Genomic DNA, 26,348 nt, shown 5'->3' on the forward strand with positions numbered 1-26,348 from the left:
TCCCCCTGCAGGAGAATGGCTGTTTGACCAGCTGTTTGCCTTGCTGTCTCTGAGGAACTGCTCTGTGGGTGTTCCCCAGAATTGTAACTTTTTCAGTAATATCATACAGTAAAATCTCATAACTTTACATACAGTGTTACTACACATTTTAACAGGAGGATAATATTCAGTAGGTTATGCGTTTTCAAATGATACCTCACAAGCCATACTGTACAAAATTGATCATAATTTTCTAGAAGAGTGAACACAGGGGTATAGACTGACACAGTGTCTGTGTCTGTGTTCCCAGCAGATATGTGGGTATTTCAATCCCTCATAAGCATAGTGTTCAGCATCTTCAAGGACCTGGGGTACTGGTCCTGGGAATTCACTGGTTTACCAAGTGTGACACTGTATGGAATTGTGAGACACTTTGATATTAATAATAAAATAATAATATAATCTGATAAAATTGCAATGAATCGTGCTAGATATGCCATGTAAGGTGTCAGTGAAAATGTTATGATTTGCCAAGTATGATAATATTGTTTCTATGTTTGTATCACCTTTGTATTGTGAGTTATAGATATGTAGGGTATATCTATAACTATATCTATACCGAATGGCTGGGCAGCAGTTCTGCAGAAAAGGACCTAGGGGTTACGGTGGACGAAAAGCTGAATATGAGTCAACAGAGTGCCCTTGTTGCCAAGAAGGCTAATGGCATTTTGGATTGTATAAGTAGGGGCATTTCCAGCAGATCGAGGGACGTGATCATTCCCCTTTACTCAGCACTGGTGAGGCCTCATTTGTAGTACTGTGTCCAGTTTTGGGCCCCACACTACAAGAAGGATGTGGATAAATTGGAGAGAGTCCAGCGGAGGGCAACAAAATGATTAGGGGGCTGGAGCACATGACTTATGAGGAGAGGCTGAGGGAACTGGGATTGTTTAGTCTGCAGAAGAGAAGAATGAGGGGGGATTTGATAGCTGCTTTCAACTACCTGAAAGGGGGTTCCAAAGAGGATGGATCTAGACTGTTCTCAGTGGTAGAAGATGACAGAACAAGGAGTAATGGTCTCAAGTTGCAGAGGGGGAGGTTTAGGTTGGACATTAGGAAAAACTTTTTCACTAGTAGAGTGGTGAGGAACTGGAATGGGTTACCTAAGGAGGTGGTGGAATCTCCTTCCTTAGAGGTTTTTAAGGTCAGGCTTGACAAAGCCCTGGCTGGGATGATTTAGTTGGGTTTGGTCCTGCTTTGAGCAGGGGGTTGGACTAGATGACCTCCTGAGGTCCCTTCCAACCCTGAGATTCTATGATTCTGTATTTCCAGACTTGTGCAGTGTTTCTGGGTGACACCCCCAGACATATTGACATCAACACTGCCTAGCCTGTTTGATGGCCCATTGAGGGTCATCAGCTGTACAATGAGCCCATGGAAAGGACCAAGGATACACCTATTGAGTCAGCAAGACATGTCAGGGTATGCCTGTCTACTGAGAACTCCAAGGCTTTTCCATGCCACATGCTGTGAATCTTGTGTTTGGGACACAGGAAGTACAAGCCACATGGCAAAAGGAATATAAAGGGCAGCTGCATCATCTCCATTTTATCTGCAATCCCCCTTCCTACCTCTCTACAAACTGAACTCTGGAACAAAGGACTGAATGACCCATCCAATCTGTGGATGTGTTCCAGATGGACTTTCAAGCCAGCAACTCACCAATACTGCTAAGAATGGGGGGAGGGATAGCTCAGTGGTTTGCTAAACCCAGGGTTGTGAGTTCAATCCTTGAGGAAGCCACTTAGGGATCTGGGGCAAAAATTGGTCTTGCTAGTGAAGGCAGAGGGCTGGACTCAATGACCTTTCAAGGTCCTTTCCAGTTCTAGGAGATTGGTATATCTCCAATTATTACCTAACCTGATATATCAATTTTGGAATGTATCTGACTGCTTTCCCATTTAACGTCTTTCTTTCTTTCGTTTAAACCTTTAGTTTAGATGCTAAAGGATTGGCTGGAAGGATGGAATTTCTGGTAATATCCAAACTTATACTGACCTGGTGATGTGGCTGACCCTTTGGGGTCAGAGGAACACTTTGTTTATGTGAGCAGAGTTTTTAAATAACCTCTCACTGTACTGGACCTCGCTGCTGATTAGGAGCCAGAGAACTGGGATGGAATAAAGGGGGCCGTGTGATTTCTTTTTTCAGCTTCTCGATAACCCATGTGGGGGATCAGAAGCACAGCTGGTGACTGGTCGGTGAGTTTAACTTCAGTGTTAACCAGCAGTTTTGGGAGCATCTGCTCTCCTTTTTCAGCCTGCCCTAACTTTGGCATTTTCAGTGAGAACTGCCCTGGCCCACCAGGTCACACTAAGCACTGAAGTTAAATTAATAGAATGTTTTTTTATGACCAAGTCTTATGAAATCAACTGAATTCCTTCGTTTTCTTTCATCTGAGCAGGTTTTCTAGTTTTCCAGCATGATGTGATCTCCCAGCTGGAACAAGGGGAAGAGCCATGCGTCCCAGACCTCCAGGGTTCAGAGGAAAGAGAGATCCTGAGATCTCCCTGCACAGGTGAGGAAACATTAAACCACCTCAGAATCTGTAAGTGCCTGAAGGAAACATCTGGGATGCCCAACAAAGCCCTTGGGAGGTCTCTCAGTTCATTATTGTCCCTAGCAGGGGTTATATCCTCAGGGTAAATATAGTTCTTCTTCGAGTGCTTGCTCATATCCATTCCAGTAAGTGTGCACGCGCTGCGTGCACGCTCGTCGGAAGATTTTTAGCCTAGCAACACTCGGTGGGTCGGCTGGGCGCCCCCTGGAGTGGCGCCGCTATAGCACTGGATATATACCCCTGCCGACCCATCCGCCCCTCAGTTCCTTCTTACCGCCCGTGACGGTCGTTGGCACTGTGGAGAGCGGCTTTGCTGACCTCCACATCCCTAGCTTCTTGGAGTTATTTACTCTTTATCGTGTATATAGTTCAAGTTCTTGTAGTTATAGTTAGTTTTAGTACATTTTTTCATAGTTAGTGTATATAGTTAAGCGGGGGATTGGGGGAGTAGCCCCCTCTCCTCCAACCCAGTGCAGGCTCATGCCCAAGGCACCGGGATTTAAACCCTGCTCGGCATGCGAGAAGCCGATGCTGGTGGGGGATCCTCATGACTCCTGCCTAAAGTGTTTAGGAGAATCCCACCTGACAGACAAGTGCCGAATTTGCAAGTCGTTCAAGCCAAGAACGAAGAAGGAGCGGGACTTCCGACTAAAGGAGCTCCTTATGGAATCGGCCCTTAGTCCCACGGTGCCGGCACCGACCGCCCAACAGACTGCATCGGTGAGGAGCGCACCTTCAGCACCAGATCGTTCCGGTACCGAGAAGGACTCCTGGCACCAACATCTGCCAGCACCGGCTCCCAGAACCGCTCCCTTTCCCGACGGGCAAACGACATACTGCTCCGACCCCATCCTTGCAGAAGGAGCAAGCATCAAAGTCCATCCGTTGGTGTCACGGAGTGTCGGGAGTCCGGCCCTGCACCCTCTTCCTGGGACCCACAGTGACTCTCAGCCAGCCAGTAAAACAGAAGGTTTATTGGACAACAGGAACACTGGATACAGCAGAGCTCGTGTTCAGAGCCAGGACCCTCACTCTGGCCTCTTTGGGGTTCAGGTGTCTGGATTCCAGCACAGGTTCCCCTGAAAACCCACCACCCCGGTCCCAAAATCGAAGACTGGCCCCCCCCCTCTCCCCTCAGCTCCTTTTATTTTGTCCAGCTCCAGGGCCGAGGTGTCACCTCCCCTCCCCCAGGCCTAGCTCATGTTACAGTCTGCATACCTGCCTCTCACCTAAAATCCTCCCTGCTCTCCCATCCTCCCTGCTTTCCCATCCCCCACACAGACAGCCCCTACTCCACCACAGTTGGACCCCAGTAATGGCTGCGGCACCGTCAACACCGCACCGCAGTTGGCAGCTCCTCCTAGCGCGGCACCGTTTATTCTGGTACCGCAAGGGCCATTGAGTCCGGTGCCACATAGCTCCCCGGCTCACGCTGTAGTCGAGCTCGCTCTCCCTTCTACGCCGGAGACCTTCTCAATGGCAAGAGAGCTCATTGCGCTGACGGAGTCGATGCAGCCTCAACCCCCGGCACCGCCGGTGGGGGTTATCCAATCCATCGGCAAGCCGGCCCTCATAAGGCCTCCTTCCTCTGGTCCACCGGAGAGACGTCTTTTCAGATCTCAGTCTCGGAGATGTTGCCGCTCCTACCGCTCTCGATCCGGTACCGCTGCAGTCCCGGCACCGCTCTCCATCACGGTACCGGTCATACTCGCGGAGACATTCAAGATCTCGATCACCGGACAGATACTCCCGGTACCGATCCGGCTCTCGGTACCGATCAGACCAGATGGCGCGGCAGGAGCAATCGGCGGAGACAGTCTGGCCCTCAGGGAAACCAAAGTCAAGCGCCCCCTAAACCACTTACGGGACCAAAACAAAACTTTTGATGGGACGTCCGAGGATGGCCCACCAGTTTCCCTGCTGGATCCTTCTCCCTCCTTCTTCAACCGCCTCTCCCATTTCCTCCCTGCATGGTCCCAGTTCACCTCCGACCGTTGGGTCCTTCGCACGGTGGAAACAGGATACCACCTCCAATTTGTTTCTCCACCCCCATCCCACCCTCCCCACCCATCCCTCTTCAGGGACCCCTCTCACGAGCAATTCCTCTTACAAGAGGTCCATGCCCTCCTAATGCTGGGAGCCATAGAGGAGGTGCCAGAGGATACGAGGGGCAAGTGGTTCTATTCCGCCACTTTTAATCCCCAAGGCAAAGGGTGGTCTACGACCGATCCTCGACATGCGAGAACTCAACAAATTCATGATAAAGCTCAAGTTCCGCATGGTATCCCTGAGGACCATCATCCCATCCCTGGATCTGGGAGACTGGTATGCCACTCTCGATATGAAGGACACGTATTTCCATATTGCCATTTACCCGCTGCACAGACGGTTTCTCTGTTTTGTGGTCAACCAACAGCACTTCCAGTTCACGGTGCTTCCCTTCGGTCTTTCTACGGCCCCGAGCGTCTTCACCAAATGTATGGCCATTGTAGCTGCCTCCCTCCGCCGTCGTCGGATACACGTCTACCCGTACCGCGACGATTGGCTCATTCGAGGGACTTCCCAGGCGCAAGTATCACAGCACCTGTGTGTCGTCAAAGACCTCTTTGGGGGGCTCGGCCTCATGATCAATGTAGAAAAGTCTACCCTGACTCCAACGCAGAGAATAGACTTTATTGGAGCAGTTCTGGACTCCAATCTGGCCAGGGCCTGCCTTCCTCTGCCACGTTTTCAGTCAATGTCTTCGATCATTCGAAGTTTTCAATCCTTCCCGACAACGTCGGTGCACACCTGCCTCGGTCTATTAGGTCACATGGCGTCCTGCACCTTTGTGACCAAGTACGTGAGACTGCGACTTCGGTGCTTCCAAACCTGGCTTGCTTCTCTATACCGTCCACACAGAGACAATATAGATTTGGTGATCACTATCCCCAGGACGGTTCTCGACTCCTCACTTGGTGGCTGGACCTCACTGTAGTTTGCGCAGGGATGCCGTTCCACCCTCCTCAACCCTCGGTGGCACTAACCACAGACCCATCATCTCTGGGTTGGGGTGCCCACCTCGGGAACCTTCACACTCAAGGCCTCTGGTTGCCCCAGGAGCTGACCCTGCATATCAATGTGCAGGAGCTGAGGGCAGTCCGTCTAGCATGCCAGGTGTTTCGGGTCCATCTCCAAGGCCACTGTGTATCTGTGTTCACAGACAACACGACGACCATGTATTACATAAACAAGCAGGGCGGGGCGTGCTACTCCCTACTTCGCCAAGAAGCCACTCACCTGTGGAACTTTTGCATAGCCCACTCAATCGATTTGGTAGCGTCTTTTCTCCCAGGAGTCCAGAACACTCTGGCAGATCGCCTCTGCAGATCCTTCCTGTCTCACGAATGGTCGATCCGTCCTGACATCATCCATTCTGTTTTCCGGAGGTGGGGCTTTACCTGCATAGACCTCTTTGCCTCCCGAGAGAACAGGAAATGCCAGGTGTTCTGCTCCTACCAAGGACGCTCCCCAGGCTCCCTCTCAGACGCATTCCTCCTCCCGTGGACAAGGCACCTATTTTATGCCTTTCCGCCGTTTCCCCGTGTTCACAGAGTCCTGCTCAAGCTCCGCAGGACAGAGCCAACCAGCTCCTCATTGCTCCAGCAGAGCCGAGGCAGCACTGTTACACCCTGTAGTTCGACCCCTCAGTTGCGGCTCCGATTCCCCTGCCACTGTGGCCGGACCTCATAACACAGGACTTCGGCAGGCTTCACCACCCAGACCTGCAGTCCCTTCATCTCACTGCATGGCTCCTGCGTGGTGGAACCAATCCGAGCTCTGCTGCTCTGCTTCGGTACAACAGGTCCTCTTGGGAAGTAGGAAGTCTTCCACCAGGACGACTTATCTCGCCAAGTCGAAGCGTTCTGCACTGGTGTGATCAGAGTAACTTGGTCCCAGGACAGGTTTCCATCCCTACTATCCTGGATTGTCTCTGGTCTCTCAAAGAGCAGGGCCTGGCGGTCTCTTCTATAAAGGTTAATCTGGCAGCTATTTCCGCCTTCCACCCAGGTGAAAGTGACTGTTCAATTTTCTCTCACCCCATGGTTTCCAGGTTCCTTAAGGGACTGGAACGGTTGTACCCCCAAGTCCATCACCCAGCCCCACCTGTGATCTAAACCTGGTGTTGACCAAGCTTATGGGGGCCCCTTCAAGCCTATTGCCACCTGTTCCCTGCTGTACCTTTCCTGGAAGAAAGGTCGCTATCACCTCGGTGCTATCACCTCAGCGAGGCGAGTCTCGGAGCTTCGTGCCTTGACGGCTGATCCCCCTTATACGTCTTCCATAAGGACAAGGTACACCTGCGGCCACACCCCTCTTTACTCCCTAAGGTGGTGTCTGCTTTTCATGTCAATCAAGACATTTTCCTCCCAGTTTTTTCCCCAAAGCCGCACTCATCGCGCAGGGAATAACAACTACATACTTTGGATGTCCATAGGGCTCTCGCCTTTTATATAGAGAGAACAAAACCCTTCCGGCGTTCACCTCAGCTCTTTGTAGCGGTGGCAGACCGCATGAAGGGCATGCCAGTCTCTTCCCAACGGATCTCATCTTGGGTAACATCCTGCATCAGAACGTGCTACAAACTGGCTCACGTTCCCGCTATCCATCTCACTGCCCATTCTACACGGGCGCAGGCCTCTTCTGCCGCCTTCCTGGCTCATGTCCCCATCCAGGAAATACGTAGGGCGGCTACCTGGTCATCGATTCACACCTTTGCCTCACACTACGCATTGCTCCAACAATCCAGCGACAATGCAGCCTTTGGCTCAGCAGTTTTGCATTCTGCGACGTCTCACTCTGACCCCACCGCCTAGGTAAGGCTTGGGAATCACCTAACTGGAATGGATATGAGCAATCGCTCGAAGAAGAAAAGACGGTTAATCACCGTTGTAACTGTTGTTCTTCGAGATGTGTTGCTCATATCCATTCCGCACCCGCCTCCATCCCCACTGTCGGAGTAGCCGGCAGGAAGTAACTGAGGAGCGGACGGGTCGGCAGGGTATATATCCGGCACTATAGCGGGCCACTCCAGGGCACCAGCCGACCCACCGAGTGTTGCTAGGGTAAAATCTTCTGACGAACGTGCACGCGCACGCGCGACACCTAACTGGAATGGATATGAGCAACACATCTCGAAGAACAACAGTTACAACGGTGAGTAACCGTCCTTTTTTGGGAGCAGGAAGAACTGGGCTCGCAGGCGCAGGGAGCTCTACTGGAGTGAGGGCTAATGGACAGGCACAGGAAAGGAAACTAAAGCGTTTTCTACAGCAGCATGGCTCAGGGCATTCGCCAGTATGGACTATATTGTCTTCTTCGCTTCCCTGTGCTAATCTAAGGACTTTCCAATGCTGCGTTTCAGTTGACTAATAAACCCTGCTATGTTTTAAAGTCTGCCCAGTGTCACAGCAAAACTTGCTCTGTGCATTGACTGAGGAACCGTCACTGAACAGAATTCAGTTCTTAGACTGACGTAGATGCTTTCGTTCCCACCCAGACGCACCGACACCTTGCAAACTCTGCAGGTCTCGATCCAAGATCCGCAGGAAAAACCCCACCCCAGGCCACATCCGTTGACCAGAGCAAGCACTGCCCTGAAACTCCCCCCTTTGGTTCAGCTTTCATCTCCCCCTCCACTTCGGGTTCTGGGTCCCTCATCTGCCACTGCGGCACTTGCCACCTCGCTGACAGCACATTCCTATGCCACGTGACCAAGCTCACCGCCAAGTTAAGGACTCGGAAGCATTTTAATAGCGGTTTTGGACCGTCAGTATTGCAGCAGCATCCACAAGAAGTTTCAAACTGAACAGGAGTGTCGTTCAGCTGGACCTGCTGGCAGAGCTCACAGGTTGAAGTAGGATTGTTGAAGCCAGAGGCTCAGTTTCAGGTGTTGAAGCTACATGGCCTGTCCTTGTGGAAGAGTGGGACCCCTTGGGGGTCTAGTGCACTCAAGGGGCACCTCCCAAGGACGGTTTAAAAGCCAGGGCATTGCAGAGATCCTATGGATCCATGACAGTGCCAGAGGTTCAGCCTTTTGGGAAAAGATATCAAACAAGAAAAGGATCTAAATGCATATTTACCATTGCTTCCTGTCAGTCCTCAGAATCCTGATCAGTTCCAGTGTGTATTAAAACCGTCCTCTAAGGCTCACCTCTTGGTTATCAGGTCATGTCAGTTTTGTTACAGGGCTTTCCCTTCACCCTCCCACTTCCCTGGTTCTTGTCACGCAGACAGGAAGCAGTAACAGACCAAGTCGAGCGCAGACAATGCCATGTTTATTGGGGTTAATTTCCAAGCAATCATATTCGAAGCCCTTCACACCAGTCAGGCTTATCTCTTAGTCTGTTCCCCAGTGCTCTGTTCCCAGCTTTGATGGTGCAAAGCATTTACCCCGTGTCCCCCTTACCCGCTCTGACACCACAGAGAGTGTTTACCCTGTGTCCCCATTACCAGTTCTGACACCGCAGAGCATTTACCCCGTGTCCCCCTTACCCGCTCTGACACCGTAGAGCATTTTCCCGTGTCCCCATTACAGTTCTGACACCGCAGAGCCTTGCCTGTGTCCCTGTTCCTGTTCACCCTCCTGTTTGACTCAGTTTATATAGTAATACGCTCAGCTACACCTTTGCTTAACCAATCATTGTACTGAAATGTAACTAACCAATCCTAACACACTGAAACATAATTCTCTAACCAATTGTATCCCACTACCCTAATTAACTTACATCTAGCAAAATTAATTATACAGCAGATAGAAACAATTAGAGAATCAGACTGATTAACAATGTAAAAGTGGTGGCCATAAAGATAGAATAATACGGAAATGAGGGTTTCACAACCACAAGCATAAGTAAGTGATTTCTTGCCAGACAGGCTGCTGTCAAACTAAGTTTTCTTTAACCATCTTAAGATCTGTTTCTTTATCTGGTGGTGATGGGTGCTGTCCAAACAGGATCATCTTCCTAACAGCCCAATAGCACCTTATTTCAGTGTGACTGGTTTGGGATGTGAGGATGTGACCCTGCGCTTCCCAGCTTATGGCTGCCCCTGCTGCTTAGCCAAAGGCCTTAGCCTAAGAACAAGGCCTCAGATGGTCACAGTAAGAGAAGGCCCTTACAAATACAGACAGTGATTTTGATTCTTTGTTTTCATACTCCTGTAAGTAGCTAAGAGATAAAAATACACCTAAGTTCTTAAACTATAGGCTTTACAGGCAGGCCTGAATATCTCTATTCTAACAGTGGGGTCTACCCCTCCCCCCATTCTGTGTCTGTCTTGTCTATTCAGATTGTAAATTCTTCAGGGCATGGGCCATCTACTGTTCTCTGTTTGTACTTTGCCTAACACAATGGGGACCCACTGTTAGTTGGTCCTTAGGCACTAAGGTAATGAATATGATTTATTATAATAACTCTCCTGCCACTTTGAGCCAAGGAAGCTGGCCTTGGGATGTTACTTCTTTAAAATAGTCCATGTTAAAACCATGGACTATTCTTTGTGACAAGTATCCCACAAATTCCACTGACCTCCCTCGTTTTCTTTGCCTGCAGTAGGGTTTCCAAATTCCAAACCTGATGTGATCTCCCAGCTGGAACGAGGGGAAGAGCCGTAGGTCCCAGACCTCCAGGGCTCTGAGAAAGAAGTGCTTCCAAGAGCTGCCTTCACAGGTGAGGACTTGGTTAAACCAACTCAACAACTGTGTGGGAATGCAGGAAACATTTGGGATGCCCTACAAAGACCCTGTGAGCTCTCCAAGTTCAGGATTGTTCCCTGCAGATGTGGAATCATTATGGCAGATGTCACTCATGGCTTCCCTCCTATTCTGACTGACAACTAGCAGCAGATCCCTCCCCGATCTCGCTTTCCCCCAAGTGTTCTCGTGAGATGCAGACCAAAACTGATCCCTTCCTCTCCTCTGTGGAAGGGTTTGGGGAAAATCAGCACCTGATAGGTTTGATCTCTCCCACACATATTTTGGATTGTTCATCCCTTTTACAATTCCTCTCTCTGAGATTTCTTTCTTCCGGCACAGGGTGACCAGTGTCTTGATTCTCTCTGTCTCCCATCAGGTGTTGGGATGGTGAGTGAGAATGAGGAGGAGAAACCCCATCAGGAAGATGCTGAGCAAGGAGAACCACATGGAACTTTATCAGGAAGATCCAAAGGGAATGTTTCCGGGAGTTGTGCAGTCCCAGAAAAAACAAAGCCTGTGAGACCCAGCAGAGGCCAGAGGAAAACTTTAGTAGCCACTCAGACCTTATAACAAGCGACAGAATCAACTTTGAAGAGAGACGCTACATGTGCCATGAGTGCGGGAAAAGCTTCAAGCAGAGCTCACACCTTAGCGCACATCAGAGAATCCACACAGGGGAGACGCCCTACATGTGCTCTGAGTGCGGGAGAAGCTTCAATCGGAGCTCAAACCTTATCACACATCAGAGAATCCACACAGGGGAGACGCCCTACATGTGCTCTGAGTGCGGAAAAGCTTCAATCAGACTCAACCCTTATCAGACATCAGAAAATTCACACGAGAGAACTGTAATAAATCCCTTGACTAGGGCTGGGCAACATTTAAAAAAAATCACATTTCCTAATTCCCACATAGTGATTTTTGCACCATCTTCACCGTGGTCTCTCAGCTCCCCCAGATCAGTTACCTGCTTCTGCCTTTTGCAGCTCACCCTTCTTTGGGGTCAGTCCTGTGATCTTTTCTATCAACTCCTTTCCTTTTGGGCCAGGAATGTTCATCAGCTCCTGGAGGTTTGATCCCAACAAGCTACACTGAGGCAAAAGTATCTGTGCCTTCCATCCACTAGGGCTGTACATGGCGTTGTCTGCTCAAGTTAGTGATCTTGATGTAAAAAGACAATTATAGTTGTAGAACAGATGCCCAGGTGCAGGGGTTGGCATTAGCTTTCCCCTTCAACTGACCTAAATTCCATCACTTTTCCTAGTCTAAACAAACCCTGAGCATCACGGTTATACTGTTCCCCCATTTCAAAGCCATTGTTAGTCATCGAGTTCCCCTTTTGGAAATAAATTGTTTCATTCCCAGTTGCTCTGATGTTGTTTCAAGTTGTGCTGAGAGCAGATATTTTGCTACCATTTTTCTCACTTAAAATATATTGAACTATAACAAAGAGCAGGAACAGGGCAGGGATAGGAAAAATTGTCATTTCACCCTCTGTAAAAACAGTAAATCAGAGGATTCCCAACGAGAGGCGTACAGCTTTCTGCACCGGGACTACAGCCCCGTGGTGCCAGTGTAGACACCCTGGTCGATTACAGTGCTGTGATTGGCCTCCGGGAGGTGTCCCACAATCCCTGTTCTCGCCTCTCTGGTCTTTGGTTTGAACTCTACTGCACTCCCTCAGGTGACGAACCGTGAACCCCACCCTTAAATTCCTTGGGAATTTTGAAAGTCCCAGTTCAACAGAGACTAATTATGGTTACAGACCCATCCTGAAATTAGAGCAGGATATTGTAAAGCTTTATCTCATAGTACAGTAACACAATTCAAACCTGTCGGCACAGAGGAGAAAGCACTCCTTCAGTTCACATTTATTGCTACTGATCTCCCTGACAAACTTCCTTTTCTCAGGGCTGCTCCAGGTGTTTTCCCTCTGTTCCCTCCCAGCTGTGGTTACAGGACTGCAGCAGCTCCCCAGGGCCAGCTTTGCTCTTTCACTTACATCCTTCACTTGTTTGGACAGAGCTGTGTCTGCCCCAGTTTAATTCACATCTGAGAGCTCAGGTACCAACAGATCGTTACAAGGCTAAATTCCCATCACCATCAGTGGGAGGTTATCCTGGGCTGCCAGGGCTGCAGGATTTAGCCCATGGTCAGTCAAGGTGCTACAGCAGCTGCACTCTTACATTGTGAGTCCTGTAGCTTAATACCAAACTGCTCTGCCATAGTCTGCAGGGGCCTGACTTGCTGAGAATCTGGCAGAAGAGAGACCCTGGGTAGAGAAGGAAAATGTCCTCAGCAGTCACAGCTGGCAGGAGCAGGAAACGTTTGGTTTGTTTTAAACTCCTCTCCCTGCTCAAGCCTTTAATCATTCCTGTGGCTCTTCTCTGAACGCTCTGCAATTTACCAGGACAACAACCAACCAACCAAACCAGGCTGTTCTGCCCAGTGTAACAGTCTATTGCCTTTCAAGGCTGACTATAAATCAGCTCGTTCTATTCACCCAAGAGTTCCACTTTAAGGGCTTTTGTTTTCTAATTCCAATCAAACCCTGTGCAACAGCATCACTGTTAACTCACCACTTGGTCACTTCACATTCACAGGGTCACAAAGGGGGCAGGTCTAAGTCTTTCCTCCCACACCAACATGAAAAAAATCAGTGACAGAAAATGCCGTAAAGCGCCTCTGCTGCCTTGCACAACAGCCTGGGGGAACACACGAGGAAGTTCTTTCCTCTCTCCTCCTGACACCAGGTAACATTTCTGTCTGTCCTTGAGATCCTGCCACAGGGACAAGGCTTGAGGATCAAATGACATGTTAAGGCTTCATTGGATTGCACGTTCCTTTACTCCTTCAATAGTGATAAGGGTGCATGAGCTCGAAACAATCCAGCTCTGACTTTCACACCGGAGGCAATTTTCAGGGTCGCAATAAAAAAACAACTTTTTTTATGAGCAAGTTGAATCGAGTCGTTGCGAGATGATAAATCCAGAGCCCCAGGCTGACTTTCTGTCATCACATGTTTTTAGAGTAGATCACATTCACTGGGTGGGGCTCCTGCTGGGAAGTGTCTCTCCAGTGGCAGCACCCAGTGCACATTCCCCACTTACAAACTCATCTTCAGTATATCAGCCACTGAACCTAGCAGGGGAGGGTCCCAGTGGTCGGGCTCCAGCCCCAGATCCCGAGCCTGGCAAGCCCGAGTCAGCCGGCCTGGGCCAGCTGTGGGGTTTAATTGCGCTGCAGACATACACGGGTGTCACAATCCCAGCTTCCTCCTCAGAATCAAGCCCTCGTCCCCCGTGACAGGCAGGAGAGTCACCACTGTACTCGTGAGGTCGGAACTGATGCTGCCCCTGCACAGGGACCCGGGGAGTGGCTGAGGCAGCTCCTTGGCCAGCTGTGGCTGGCAGGAGACCCAGAGAGGCAGGAGCTGCTCTGGGGTCTGTGCAGGGAGATTAACTGGGAGAAGGGGGCAGTTTGTCTCTGATTTACAGGGAGCTTTGCCAGAGTGGAGCCTGTAGGTCACATGCTGGGGGGCTGTGACGGGCACACAGGCTCCGTGCTCTGGAACAGCTCTGAGTCAAACCCAGGCAGGAGCCTCCTCAGTGTGACCCCCCCAGGGGACGCCCTCACTGGGGGAAGCCTCCTTGGCTTCAGCCCCTCCTGGGACTGACCTTGGACCTTTCAGCCCCCCTGGTCCACACCAGGAGCTTCCTGCAGTGAGTCCACCTGAATCGGACCCCTCGGAAAGCCTCACTCCCCCGAAGGGAGTCCTGCACCCAACTTCCACAGTCCCCAGTGACTCTCAGCCAGCGCTGTACAACAGAAGGTTTGTTAGGGGTCTGGGATCCAGCCTGGGAAAGTTCTGTGTTCGCACAGGAAGCAGGAAGATTCAGCAACGTCCATCTTGGGGAGACCCCGAACTCAGAGCCTGGGCTCTCCCCTCGAGTCCCCAACCAGCAGACTCCTTGCTCCCAACAGCCCGACTCAGCCAGGCCCTTTGCCCCTCGTCTGACCTCTGTCCTGTTTCCCTGGCAACCTGCTCACCTGGCCTCCAGCTCGTTCTTTGTTCTCCGACTCCTCCTGGCCAGCTGGCCTCTTGCAGCAGGTGCGCCCCGGCCATCGGTTGCTAGGAGACAGAATTTGTGGCCATTGTCTGGGCCCAGGCAGCCAGACAGCAGCCACACCTGCCCGTTGGGGGTCTCTGCCAAGATTTAACCCCCTTGTCCCACCACCGAGATCCGTGGTCCCAAAACACTTCAGGGTCATGCCCCCCACCCCTGTCCATGCTCCCCCCGGGTCATGGCTGGGAGTGGGGCTGCAGCTAAGGGGGAAGGGACACAGACAGGAGTAAGGGGCTGAGGCAGGGGCCAGGCTGGGGCTGGAGCCAAGAGTGGAGCTGGGTGGCTCCCCCTCCCCATCCCCATGGGGGCTGGCCTGGGCCCAGCTGCATCCCCCTGAATGTTACTCCATTCCCCCTGGCAGGGGGCACCCCACATTTTGGACCTTTAACCTAGATAATCGTGCAACAAATAGGGGAAACTGAGGTACACACAAGATGCAAACAAAACATCCAGAAAATTCCCACTTCGTCAAAGGGGTGTCAGTGGGGTCAGGCTGGGCAGCAGCACAGGAAAGTGGGGAGGTTAAACTGCAAAACATCCCCTGTGTTCCCATAAAAGCCTCTCGTTTATCCCTAACCCCTCCCCATGAAAATCTCCACCTGCCTGGCCCACACAGACCCCTCACTCCAACGCAGATTTTAACTTTTCTTACTTGTCCTTGGCCTTCCACAAACATTGTTCCCATCAAAATGACCCAGGGCTTTTACAACGAGAATGAGAAAACAAACTAAATCAAACCCAAAGAAACACTTCTCGACCTCCCCACCACACACACTTTGGGTCTGAATTTTTCTACTGAAATGTTGAGGCAATAAAACTCTCACTGCTCTTGTCCAGAAACAAACCTAAGCCCCCATGCAGTACCTGGGGCATCTATGTCTGACCCACCAAGGCTTCAGCTCCTTTGGGAGATTTCCAGCTGCCCAGTCCTGCTGCTATTCCAGGAGCAATTCCTGACTCCTGTCAGCATTTATCTCAGCCCCGTTCTGGGCATCACAGGTTTCTCTGGGAAAGGGCAGCGAGTGGTTCTAGGTCCAGTGATCCTCCTCCAAATCGAGCTAGAACCTGGGGCTCCTTCCCTTCCCAGGCTGTGGGCGGGGAGGCATTTCTGAAGCTCTCGGAGCTATAGCCTGTGGCTAAGGAGAGAAAAAGCCTCCTATCCCCTCTGCTCTGGGGCTGGGTTTCCTCCTGAAGCCTCTGCCCCACCTAGTGCCTATGGCTCATCCCTGACCCTTGCTGCTGCTCATGCTATAGACTGTGAAAGGAGGCGGAGGCAGCTGGGAGCCTTCTGGGGACGCAGATCTGAGGCTTTGGGAGAGACACATTGTCTGAGACATCAGAGCGCTGCAAACCCTGCAGCCACCCCCTCAATCCGGGGCCTGTTCCAGCCCTGAGTCTGGGCTGCCGCGATCCCTCCCCCAGAGCAGGGCGCCCACAGATTACAGCCTGGAAATAGGCGTGTGAGACTAACTCCTGCTTTCCCTGACAGGGCCTCCCAAGTAGCATCCCAGGCAAGACGTGTCTTTGGAACCCCCCAGCCCCGCTCCATATGTTAAACCATTGAATACCTTATTTTTATTGCATTTGTAGCTCATTTCATTATTTTGATGCACAATCTGGATGCATGATTTTCTCTATCATATAAGACAATAAATGTTCATGCTAGGATGTGTAAATCTGTATTTATTCATGCCGTATATAAGCAAATGAAAAAATCATTTATTCTAAGCATATAGAAACTTTTAATTTTGACAGTAACTGAAATGTACTAACATCTAGAAATGGAGCCCTCACCAGCACAGGGTGGGCCGGTATTAAATAGTGGTACAGTCGGAGACAGACAGCATTAGGATATTAACCCCAGGCCCTTTGTTCAAAGGTCACTTCTCTAGCCTTTCCCCCATGAACTGAAGCACAGCAGTTGAGAGATCCAGAGACTAGTTGAGGACGTTTCCAAGGGCTAACATAGCAAGCAATGTCCATCTTGCATTGGCCATTGTTGACTGGAGAGATGGTTTATGGAGAATAAACTTCAAGGTGAGAAGCAGCAGCCCAAAAAGGGCCCCTGCAAGTGCTGAAGTAGCTCAGTTGGGAGAGCGTTAGACTGAAAGTCTAAAGGTCCTAGTTCCAATCCCAGGCTTCAGCAGACTGTTTCATCCCTCTTCATGCAGCAGTGGGCTCTTTCCTGGAAGCACAGCACTACCTCTACTCAATGCAAGTCCCTCATTTTGGGCTTCACTGCAGGAAAAGGCAGCATTGGCTTCTGCACCAGTTGACTCACCAGACCTTTCTTTCTTCTCTTGCTGCTTCTCAGCAAGGGAAGAAAAGATGCTCCCTTCAAGCTAGAGTCACAAAGGTGATGTAAGGACGACTTCCTGATCCCTGGCTCCAGTCCTCTGCTCTTCCAGCTGACCCATCAGAGAGCTGCTGCCAGTTTCTCAGGTTCGCCCATCAGTGTGTGCCAGGGTGAGCACCACCAAAGTGCAGGAATTTGAGGGCAGGGCAGGGTGAGACAGGGCAGTGCACTGTAATGGAGTTTCTGTAGTGTAGTCGTTCTCACATTTGCCTAACCTGCATTAAGCCGGCTAGGCAGAACTGACACCAACTTGTCTGGGATGTTCCCAGAAGCAGAGCACAAGTTTGAAATACGGTGCAAGGCATAGAACCAATATTCATAATGTCAACTACAAAAATGATACACATATAGAGATAGCATCATTATAATCAAGCCAATCAGAACCTCTCACAGGACCCGCTTCACACAACAGTCTTCCTTTATACAATATTGGCTGTAAATATAGAAACAGTGGTTGCAACGGTGATCTATAAAAGTTACAGATTATGTCAATAACGTCACAGGAGGTGACACGGCATCAGTGAGACTGATGGGCTACTGGAATACTGCCTCCTGTTTTGGTGTCCTCATTTGAAAAAGAGTTGTGAAATTAGAGTTTAGCAGCAGTTATATTTCACCACCAAATGTTCTGATATGCTGGAGAAAATGCTCTTCTAGTGAGCTTATTGAAGAGCTCAACCTGTTATTTACTAGTTTATCCAAAAGAAGCTAAAGGTGACTTCATTGGAAGTGCTTAGAAGTGCCTTAATCGGAGAGAAAAGATTGGATATTAAAGACTCTTTAAAATAGCAGAGTGAAAGGAATAACAAGACCCCAACGGCTGGAAGGTGAAAAGTAGACAAATTCATATTACAACTAAGGTGTCAAATATTCAATAACAGCGAGGATGATTCACTACAGTGAACATGCTACCAGGGAAAGTGGCTGATTCTCCATCTCCTGATGTCATTTCATGAAGACTAGATGCTCTTTCTGGAATGTGTTGCCCCCAAAGTAGCTCTTGTGTTTTACAGGAGGCCTGTGATATGCAGGGGTCAGGATTAGATTCTCTAAATGGTCTCATCTGGCCATAAAGTCAACTAATTTCTGAAAACTGGAGTGTGCATTGAGCAGCGTCTTGATGTTTCCCTGTCTAGCCGGCTTGCTGCCTGGGAACGAACGCTCCTGAGAGTGGGGTGATCTCACACAGGGAGTAGCTCAAACCTCCAAAGGGTTCTGGCCAGGGGCAGGACATTGGCACAGCAAGGGAGGGGTGCAGCAGTGACATCACAAAGGCCTTTGGCAGGACCTCAGACTATTGGTCCAAGGTGGTGGGGAGGTGGTGACCTCATGGTTGGTGAGATGCTGACATCAGCCAGGCAGGACAGGGGCGAGGGGCCAGGGGAAACTCTCAGAGACCCCTGTGGCTTTGCTTCAGCAAGTCTCCTTCTCCAGGTCTCTCTTTGAGGACTGAGAGAGTATTCGGGTTCACAGGCGTGAGCGCCAGGAGGAACCTCTTGCAGAGTTTTTCTCCTTCCCTTTCAGTGATTTTACTGGAAAACAGCTGTCCCTGTTTCAGAAGGTAGAGCCTCCTGGAGGTTTTGAAACCTGTTCAGTCTGATCCATTGCTTTGAACTGTTTTGTGACAGTTGAATTCCAGGCATGGAAAACACGAGCTTATGGGAGGCAGAATTTTGCCATTGCGCACCTGGGATTTTGTCCCTTAGAATCACTGGGGACATTAGTAGTTTGTCCTTTTTGTTTCACCTTTTTCCTCCTTCCCTCCCTCCCTCCCTTTCTCTTCGTGTGTCTTGCTTCTTTTGTCCTTTCTCCTGTTCTTCCAATACTGGGAGAGGGGGTGCTTCTTGGGGGAGGGCTGGCCTTGGCAGCTCCCACTGTGGGAGGTCCCACCTGCAAAATATGGGGCTGGGAAATAGTGCTCAGGCAGTGATCCTTTGGCACCAGTGACCTGAGCCATCCTTTGGGCTCTCTGGTGAGAACCCTCAGCCTCCCTGTCCTCAGTCTCTACCCTGATTGACTGAGCAGGGGTTACGATAAGTGAGTGAGACCAGGTCCCCTTGTTTCTCTTTTTTAACACCAAGTAAATAAGTCAGAACCAGTTCTGGGTGTTTGATGAATTTTGCATGCTTCTTGGGCCAGCTTTCTTATTCCCTTGGGCACACTTGTTCACTCATCTACAGCGCCCACCCCCTCTCCATTTACAGCAAGGTGCAGCATGAGGTTTCAGCTACTGCGTGCCTTCTCCCCTCCCTTTCCAAGTTGATAGCAAGCCAAGGGGAATTGCTGGGAAATGTAGTTTCTTTCCCCTGCTCGAGGGCTGAAGCTCTATAGGCGAGGCTAACTCAAGGAACCACAGCTCCCAGGGCTCTCCCTGCTGGTTATCAGCTCCCAGGGCTGGATCCCTGCCAGCTGCTGCCCGTGCAAATGGGCTGCTCCAAGCACCTGCTTGCTTTGCTGGTGCCTATAGCTGCCCCTTGCAATCTCCACCCATCCTGCACCCCACACCCAAATGTGCCCCCAGAAGCCTGCACCCAGCACCTAAGCTCCATTCCAGAGCCTGTACCCAACTCCATCCCAGACCTCTGATCTCTCAACCCATCTTATACCTCAAACCAACACTGCCCTGCAACTCAGGGCCTGCACCCTTAGACCTCCTCCCCCCACCCAAACCTCCCTTGCAGAGCCTTAGCAGGTGGGGGGCAGAGTTCGCGGGGGGCAGGCCTCCTGAAGTGTTCTAGGGCACCCACCAAAAATTTCTACAAACCTGCTGAGACCAGATACGTTGGAGGTAGGGGGTGAGGAGAGTGAGACGAATGCTTGAGATTGATGGAGGAGCATCCATTTTCCAGTATTTTAATTTTTGGTACTGCAGTGATTGACTGCTGTGTGTGCATTAATATAGTGACCCTGGGTCTTTGAATGAGGCTTTATACCGGGGAGGAAAGAGTGAGGAGGTAAAGTGGCGGTCGAGTGGATGGAGAGGGGCAAATCTCCCAGATTCAAAATCTGGGACAGTGTCTGTCCTTTTTGCTGCTTTTCTCTGGGCTGGGGTTGTCCCAGTGCTGCACAGAGGGGTTCCTAACAGGAAGGTGCTTGTCTCCCTAACCCCGGGCCATCAGTCGTGTCGTGCTCTTCTCTAGCCAGGGCTCACTTGCCAAGAATCTGATTGTCCCTGGTCTGGCTCCCAGCCCTCTCCAAGGGTTGCAGCTGAAGTCTGGAGGTGCTGCCTTCCACGCCTTCCTCAGTCCTGCACCTCATTCAGGGGTTGGACTAGAAACCTCACCTCCTGAGGTCCCTTCCAGCCTGGAGAGATTCTATGGATTCCCATGATTCACTCCAACAGGGCGTATGGATTGGCCAAGTGGGAGTAAAGATCTTATTCTACTTCTAGCAAAAAGACATTTTTCTGTTATACTTAATTACACTACCTTAAGGCTCCCCTATAACATATTACCAAGGTTCAATACAAAGTCATGGGACAAGTTATACAAAAAATGCGTGAATGCAGAGATTTATCTACAACCGCATTGAGTGACTGCTGTGTGCAGTGATATAGTGACCCTGGGTCTCTGAATGAGAGCTTTACAAACAGTGTGGGTGGGGTGAGGGGCAGGAGTGGGAGCAGGTGGGCAAGCGGGTGGGCAAGTGGCAGGTGGGCACAGAGGGGTGAGTAGTGAGGTCAGCCAGGGGCTCTCGGGGCATGCGCTATGGGGGGTTTCATGGCAGGAGGGAGGAGGTGAAAGGAGGCGAAAGTGGTGGGTGGGGGACTGACTAGCAGGAGATGCAAGCAGGCCAGAGTGGTGGGCTAAGAGGTGAAGGGGGTGTGACGGTGAGATCTGGTCATATACCCTATGGGGGCCAGTTTCTTCTCCCTCCCCCCAAACCTTCCTTTCGATACACAGCTGTTTTGCAGTATGGCGGTGAAAAGCCGGGGGCAGCGGTTTGATCTCTGCAGAGTGGGTGAAGGCGCTTAAAGTTAAGGGGGTTGTTTCCACAGGGATGGGTGGCGCTGGGAGGTATTTCCGGCACAGCAAGGGGGGCACAATTTCATATTCTTGCCTTGGTGTAAAATAGCTGGTTATGGCCTGGGATCCCATAGCTGCGCTAGGTGCTGCAAGGCAATCCCTGGTCAACATTGGGACACCCAGGGTTCTCTCAATTTCCTTGAGCCTCTGCTGCCCAACTGCTTCTGACTCCATCTGATCACCCTCCCGCAAAACCACCTTCCAAATACAGTTCTCTTTCCTGCCCCGATTCCGCTTTCACACCCTGGGCCCATCTCCTCTCTTCATCCCTCCTCCCCAGGTGAGCAGAGATGGAGGCAACTCAGCCAGCTCGAAGCCAGCCCCGCAGCTTAGCCGCGTGCTCGCCCGGGCGGCGGGGGGGTGTTTGCAGACACAGGAAGGACCAGCTGGGAGGAGCCAGGGGTGCTGGGAAGAGGAGGCAGGAGAACAACCTAGAGACCCAACATGGGGCAGCCCTAAAGGGCTCTGCACAGCCAGGGGCAGCTCCTGGGGCTGCCTGGCACAGGCCGGGGCGGGGCGGCAGCTCCTGGGGCGGGCCTGGCACCGGCCGGGGGGCGGGGTGGGCAGCTCCTGGGGCGGGGCCTGGGGCACAGCCCGGGGCGGGGCAGCTCCAAGTGGGGCTCTGGCACAGCCGGGCGGGGCAGCCCTGGGGGCGGGCCTGGGCACAGTCCGGGGACGGGGCAGCCCTGGGGGCGGGCTCTGGCACAGCCCGGGGCGGGGCAGCCCTGGGGCGGGCCCACAGCCAGGGCGTGGGGCAGTCCTGGGGCGAGGCCCGGCACGGCCGGGGCGGGCAGCGCCTGGGGGCGGGCTCTGGCACAGCCCGGGGCGGGGCAGCTCCTGGGCGGCTCTGGCACAGCTCGGGGGCGGGGCAGTTCTGGGGGCGGGCACAGCAGAAGACAGACGCAGGAGCCCGGGCCCAGCAGCTGCTCCTGGTGGGCCACGTGCTGCCGCGCGCTGGAGCCGCCCGGGTTGCTGAGCGGAGCTGCTGTTCAGCTGCAGCAGGAGCTGCCCCGTCCCGCTGGCTCCAGGTAGGTGGGGACAGAGCCTGGGGCCTGGGGCCCTGGGTGCGGCTGGCGGGCGGGAGGGGAGAGGCCAGAGCTGCAGGCGGAAGGGCGGGGGCAGGCGGGGTTGATCGGTCTCTGGGCACCAGGGAGTCTCTGCAGGAGCAAAGAGTGTCCCGGCCCAGGCGCAGGGGGAGTCCCGGTGAACTCAATGCCCTGAGCCCCAGCTGGGGAGGCTGCCCTCCCGTGGGGCCCGGGGGAGGGAGGCTGCGGGGCGTGCTGCAGGCGGTGCCGCCCCCAGACCTGACCTGGCTGCCGGGGATGAATGAGCACAGTAACCTCCTGCTTTGCAGCTAGGTGCAGTTTCTCTGCCGCATACTAAACACCATCTGTGCTCCTGCTCAGGACTTGCTGCCACCCGGTCCATGGGGTGCTAATCAGAGGGACAGGGTGTGTGGTCGAAAACACTCACATTCTCAGCCTCCTGCCTAATGTGCCACATTGACCCATTAGTCTGGGGGTTCTGTGTTTATTTAATTTAAATGAAGCGTTTTGGTATAAGTTTTAAAACTTATTTACTTTATATACAACAAATAGTTTAGTTATATGTTATGAAATTATAGAAAGAGACCGTATAAAAATATTAAATGTATTACTGGCATGCTAAACCTTAAATCAATAGAGAGAGACTAAATGAAAACTCATCACAGCACTTCTGAAAGGTTGCCGAACTTGATCTTTGATGAGTGAGGGTGTGCTCTTTCACGAGCCAGTGACTACGCAGTGCAGGTGGGAGGTAAGGTTTGGGGGTACAGAGTTACTAATCTCCTGACCCCAAGGTGATACCAGAGCGGCCCCTTCATTTTTTCCACTGGCTTCCTCCTGCTTATTTCAATGACTTGGTTGCTCATGCACCTGTCACTGGTCCGGGATGGTTGTGCACCTGTCACTGGTCCAGGGGATGGCTGCAACCAGATAGGGATGGAGTTTCAGGTAGTCGAAAACATCACAATGCATCTGCTTCCTCCTGTCTAATGTACAAATTGATCTTTTTCGTCACTGGAGGATTGAGGCACACGCTTTCTCTTCACTTGTTTGTGTGTGAATAGCGTATTGGGTACAAGGGTTTCTCATTGCACTTCTCTCCTGGGTCAGCCAATGTCTCTCCCTTCCTTGCTGTATTGATAGTGGATGGGTGTGTTCCCACCTTTTATTTAGATAAGCCAGACAGTCCTCTCTCCCGTCCTGAGATGTTAGATGGAGGCAGTGCAAAATGCACTACAGTCATATAGTATTTCAAATGCACAGCTGCATTTCAATGATTCTGAGGCTCAGTTAGAACAATGTGGAGTCTAGCTATTCTCTTTGAGTGATGCCCCGTATTCACAGTAGGTGTGGTGTTTGCTGGGGCACCAGCAGTTTTCCATAGTACCCATAGCGGGGAGCACCGCTGCGACTCCTGGAGTGGCACCCCATAGCATCGCGCCAGGCGTGAGCTGTGCACTCCCTCTCCCACCCTCACTGCCTCTGCCAGTGAAGGGTAGCCATGTGAACCTTGTGCTCCAGCTCCTGCAATAGGCCTCTAGTAGCCTTAGTAGTACTTATCTTCTCCCCTTAGTTGGATAAATTTCTTTAGTTTGTTGTGTGGTGCGGCATGCCCTGTCAGGCTTCAAGTGGCAACTCCGTCCTGTGTCTAGTGCCAAGAAGCTGTCAGAGACACTCCAGTGTCTTCGCTTCCTTGGCGTGAGACCATGTAACTGATCGTAAGATCTGTCGGTCGTTCAAGCCGAATGAAATGTGAGAGATCCAGCTCCAGGTCCCGCTGGATGGAATCTGCATTGGCCCCCGCCCTCGGCACGATTGACCCAGCACCGTGGTGCATCATCCTCGGTGCAGAGCTAGCGCTCTTCCACCAGTCGGGCACTTGCTCACTCCGCAGCTGGGGAAGACTCAGCGGCGCTTCTGGACAAAAGGACAGAGGTGGAGGCTGACCTGGGTTGGGCGCCCACGATCCTTTCAGAACGGTGACCTGACTTACACCGAGCAGAGTAGTCTGTCTCTGTCTGCTGCGGCCTCTACCGCGGGTGAGAATGCTGCTGATGCTGGAGGCCGGCAGAACACACAGGACACCCTTTCCTCCCAGTGCCGGGTGTGCCGCCTGAGATGGGTCCCTGGTCCCGGGAGGGAAGCCATTGTTGGAGCACACCTCAACCTCCCCGACAAGAGACAGCCCATGCCCAAGGACCACACAGCCCTGTAAGAGGAATTGCTCGTGAGGGGGGGGTCCCTGAAGAGGGAGGAGGAGTGGTGGGAAGGTGGGGTGAAACAAACTTGAAGGTGGTATCCCATCTCCACTGCGCAGGACCCAACAACCGATGTTAGCTGGGACCATGCAGGGAGGAAATGAGAGAGGCGGTTGTAGAAGGGTGGGAAGGATCCAGGGAAACAACTGGTGCGCCGTCCTCGGGCGTCCTTCAAAATTTGTTTGGGCTCCCACCGCTGGTTTAGGGGCCCTGATTTTGACCACCTTGGGGCCTGGGGACTGTCTTCAGGATTCCCGCCATGCTTCTGCCGAAGTCCCATGCCGTGGCTCAGGTGGGGGGGTAAGTGCAGAGGTTGGAGGGCGGAGGGACCTGTGCTGGGTCATCAGGTGTGCATCCCCAAGAAGCGCATGATTATTCTGCTGTCCTTTAGGGCCTTGCAGCCTAGGGTCAGTCTCTTTTCCGAAAATAGCCCCTACTCCTTCATGTCTTAGTTTATGTTGTAATTCAGGTGGAAGGCCTGACACCAGCTTTCAGAAATTGTCTCATCGATTACCCTGTAGCCAGATCCTGCATGGTAGAGTCGAAGCACACCCAATGAAGCTTGAGGAGGTTCTCGCTACCTTCTTTCCTCTTCCAATAGCTAATCATGGCCTGGGAGTCTTGGGGAACCAGTTCGTGAATTTCCCCATAGACGTACCAGGTGTTGTAATTGTAGCGACCGAGTAGAAATGCTGGTTTGCACCCTAAGTTAGTAGCCCAACAAGTCCATGTGCCTAGCCTCTTTGGACTGGGAGCAGGAGCTTGCTGGCCATATGTTCCTCTCGTTGACCGGGACAGATTATTAGGAGCAAGGAGAGGGAGGGTGCACAAAGAGCACAGATATTCGTACCTCTTTGGGAGTGGCACCATGTACTTCCACCCACTCCCTGGCTGAGGTGGGGATGTAGAGGCCCGGGGGATTGCCAGATGGTATCAGCCGCTCGCCTGTAGAGGCGAATAAAAGCAGCCACTCTTGTAGGTGTCTGCCGATGCTAAGATGTCCACCACTGGATCTCCTCTATTTCAGGGACCTCCTCCTGCACTGTAGACTCATTCTGAGCCACCTGTCCTGAAATCTGATGAGCCTCAGATCAATTGGAGGAGGGCCGAGGAGGATGTCTTCCCGCCACCACCTCATCTGGTGAGGGAGGAAGAGGAGAGAGGCCAGGGACAAGAGGATCCTGTGGGGGCTCCTGTTCTTGAGGAGCGCGCTAAGCTCAGGTGGGCCTGGGTGTGTCTGCCGGGTGGAACTCTAAGCTCTTCCATACCCATGGGGTCGGCTTATGGTCGCCTCTGGCACCTGGTGTCTGGCTGGGCAGACCGGTGCATCTGGGGGAGCACCTGGGCTTGTGGTACGCCAAAGGTGTCCAGAAAGACCACTGATGGGGGGGCCTTGCCTGCGGGCCTTGGCCCTCGGAACACGTGGCTGGGCACGCCCAAGTCACGTCCTGTGCATAGGAAGCGCTACCAGCATGAGAGGACACCGAGGTGTCTCAACGGGCTAAGGGTGCGCCAGAGACCTTGAGAAGGAGCCACATCTCGCTGGTCTTTTCTCGGTCGCACCGGGAGCGGCACCGAGCTGTTATGGTACCGCCGAACGACGAGTGGCTCCATGACCGTATCGTGTCGGAGGTCGACCAGGACCTCATCCTCCTAGAATGACTGGCAGATGAGCGGTGCCAAGAACGGTGTTTGAGGCCTGATCGTGGTACTGCGGTACCGGGCATGCACGGGAGGCCGAGTGGTGATACGAAAAGCACTAGCATCGCGATGGAGAGTGGCCGCCAGGAATGCGAAGCGACGGAATCAAGAACGCTGGCGGACCAAGATCTTGATTGGTGCACGTCTCAGCCGTTCCCATGGAGGGTGGCCCCAGCAGGGCAGGCTTACCAATGGAATGAATGATCATCGCGGTGCCGGGCTGAGGCAGTAGCACGTGTCTCCATCATCACCGTGATCACCCCCGCCGTGAGAAGGCTCACGGGGCCAGATTGAACAGGGGCTTAGCCCAACCAGCGTGAGCTGGAGCTTGCGCACCGACTCGATCGCCCTGCAGGACCGAACCCATCGCGGCTGCATGGTCTTGGTGCGTGGGCCATCCATCTTAGGTAGGTGCTCCGCCTGGTGGTGCAGACGGTGCCAAGAAGCAGGAGCCTTGGCGTTGTTCCCGGGCCGGGACAGAGTGGTGCCGAAGCCGACATC

This window comes from Mauremys reevesii, linkage group 14 (assembly GCF_016161935.1).
Source record: "Mauremys reevesii isolate NIE-2019 linkage group 14, ASM1616193v1, whole genome shotgun sequence".
In the NCBI taxonomy this organism is placed as follows: domain Eukaryota; kingdom Metazoa; phylum Chordata; order Testudines; family Geoemydidae; genus Mauremys; species Mauremys reevesii.